The sequence below is a fragment of the Cupressus sempervirens genome, chromosome 11 (assembly GCF_028749045.1).
Source record: "Cupressus sempervirens isolate cs-2001-9-10 chromosome 11, ASM2874904v1, whole genome shotgun sequence".
Taxonomy (NCBI): Eukaryota; Viridiplantae; Streptophyta; class Pinopsida; order Cupressales; family Cupressaceae; genus Cupressus; species Cupressus sempervirens.
Genome location: NC_143128.1, coordinates 478,145,066 through 478,148,094, shown reverse-complemented (window position 1 = coordinate 478,148,094; position 3,029 = coordinate 478,145,066). Strand labels below are relative to the sequence as shown.

Sequence of the window (3,029 nt, the reverse complement as noted above, 5' to 3'; positions counted from 1 at the left end):
CATGTTATACTGAATTTTATGTACTGATAATTAGATTTCTATACTTATATTATATTTACTAACAACATCTACATAGTCTTTTCAAACACATTTGGAAACCATTCCAAACAATTTAGTAAATAGTGTTTTTAGGTAAGGGTTATATGCTAATTAAAAAAACTCCTATGAGATTGCATGCCATAGTAATTTTCTTTGTCGAATATAAGATGACATTAGCACAACTGCCCAATAATTAGTTTTATGCAACAACTATAGTTTCTATGGAAATTGATTGGCTTGAAAGTTCAGATTTTCTTGGTCTTCCCATATCTTAGGCAGTGCCTCCTTAATATTGTGAATGCTTCTGAGAGCAAAATCTGCTTCATCTGTCCGCACAGAACTGCCCACTGGTACAGTATGCAAACCTGTAGCTTTGGCAACTGCAATGTTACATGTACTGTCATCAAAGAATATCATTCATTTAGGATATGCATTTGCTATTTTTAGTGCAAACTCCATTGCCTCCAACGAAGGCTTGCAAAGAATAAGACAAGATTTGAGGGTAGTAGTATTATCATCATTTCCTTGGTAGTTTCTAAAACATTATCATTAGTGAGTTCCCTAGAAGAGAGTTTGGGAGCTTCCAAGTTATTAGTGTTATTAAAGGTTGGATTGAGTGTTTCAAAGCATATGACACCTTCAAAACAATCTTCCAAGTCCAGTCTGCTTAACATTTTTGGTAGCAAGAACTCTGTCAGAGTTCGTGAATATTATTCTTTGCTAAGGTGTACTTAGTAACAAACTCCTCAGCACTGGATCTAGTCTAAGGTTCTCATATGGCAAACTTCCATGCACAAAGCTATGAAAATCATCACTATCAAATTCATAGCCCAATGCCTTGAGAGCGGTCATGGTAGTTCCATATCTCTTATAAAGATCATAGCACATCATTGGAACTTCGCTTTGATCAATCTTAAGCTTTTCACTCACATAAACTTCAATACCTTTGAGACCATGCATTTTATTCTTCTAATTCAGATTACTCGATACAACATTCAAAATACATGTGGCCTTCCCAACTATCATGAATACGAATTGCTTATATAATCACCCATTGTATAACACTAAACAAGCTTTGGTATTTTTTCAATCAACAATATATTTGCCAACATATAGACAATGCATATTTATTTAGACACAAATAATATACTGCTACCGCATCGATATCTAAGATGTATTTCCTCGATGGGCTCCAACATACTGTCTTCAAAATTAATTAATTGGTTCATTCAGTTCCAAGAGTATGGTCAAGTAACTTCGCAATAAAAATCTATTTTAATTAGACAACACATATAAAATACAATGATATTTGTTCAAACATTGTAGCATAGGTAGAAAGAGGATAATGAACTATGAATGTTGACGTAGAAATGAAGGCCCAAGTATTGTAGACATTCATGCATCTACAATAGTGCGTAACCTTTAATCACAATAAAAATGAAGGAATTTTTTGAGATTAGCCACGACTTGTAACTCAGTATGAGGACCAAATTCACTATAGAAACAGGAACCCTAACCATATATTTCATCAATAATGAAATATCTACCCTCTCCAGCCATAGCCGATATGACTCACAATGAGCTTCTTCTTTTCGGCGCAGCAACAACCCGGTTATAGGCAGTTTGTGAACTATATGACTCAAATTTTTACCCATCACAAACATTCTGTGAATATTAATAATCACATTTAAATTCTCACTTCCATTTGTTTCAATAATAGTTTCAAAATATTTCAAACTGGCCTTGTTATAATCGACTTATCAACGCTGCTTTCAAGCAGAATTGCCATTGGTATACTGTCAGGCAATCACAAGTTTGGTCTCAGTAATGCCCCTTCATATGAATTTCCAATCAAATCAACTGCCTCCACCAATGACTAAAACATATGAAATTATCATGGCAACCATGTCTCTTTGTTTGATGATCAGTTTTTAATTAAAGTTTTAATATATATTTATTACTGCCATAAAAAAAAATGATAGCACCGGTTTTCTTTTAAAACACAGGCTTGATTGATATTTTGGTTAAAGTTCTAAGTATTATTAAATGTAATTTTAATTAAATTTTTTAATATATAATTATTATTCTAAAGTAATAGTTTATTAATAAATTTATAATAATTGATGTTCCTTAGTTGTTGCTTAGTCTGACTTGATATGCAGTGATACTTCTGCAGTCGAAGAGTCCTCTTAATCTATGCTTTGGTAACCAAACTTCAAGAGCTATTCAATGTGTTGATTGCTACTTTCAGCTTCTCCCTAATTACCGTTCATGTGAATGTTAATAATGCCAATGTTTCTCCTTCCATGTGTCTTCATTATATTTGATGATGGATTTTAGAGGAGCCTGTCTCACCATGTAACTTTTGTTCTGTGTACGCTTTACATACAACCCAACACCAAATATATATGGCCACGATCCTCCATATGCATTGATTATGTCTCAATGTGTTTTGAAGGCAATGTGTGTGTGTGTCTATATATATATATATATGTTTCAACTTTATAATCAATTCTTCTAACTTAGATCTTTAATTTAAACTTCTAAGTGTACATCTTTTACATTCCCAATTGGAGACATTATATCATTTTATTTTTGTATTTTTAATTATTACTCAGTATTATATTTTATTTATTAGATTCCCATTGAGAAGGGGACATCACAAATGCAGAGATGTGCAATAGTTCTTTATTATTGTTAAATAGTATTTGATTAATTAAGTTTCGTTGTTGTATATTGATGTAGATAGTAATGCAATTCAATTTAGTTAATTTTTGATTAATAGAATTATTGATAATTTTATTAATTATTAATAACTAATTGTTGTTGAGATATTAGCATTAGTATTTAGTTTTCTTGATATTCATTAATTAATTTAATTTTAAAATAGTTTAATTAAATTTAATTAATGATGTATATAGTAAAATGAAAATTGTAGATTTATTGTAATATTATTCTTAATAATATTGTTTAGATCAGAGTTACTTATT

At 30.8% G+C, this 3,029-nt stretch overlaps 1 pseudogene; it reads right to left on the bottom strand.

Moving 5' to 3' along the window:
* Positions 1–258: 258 nt before the first annotated feature.
* Positions 259–999, bottom strand: LOC149530453 (uncharacterized protein C24B11.05-like; annotated as a pseudogene).
* Between the last annotated feature and the right edge of the window lie 2,030 nt (positions 1,000–3,029).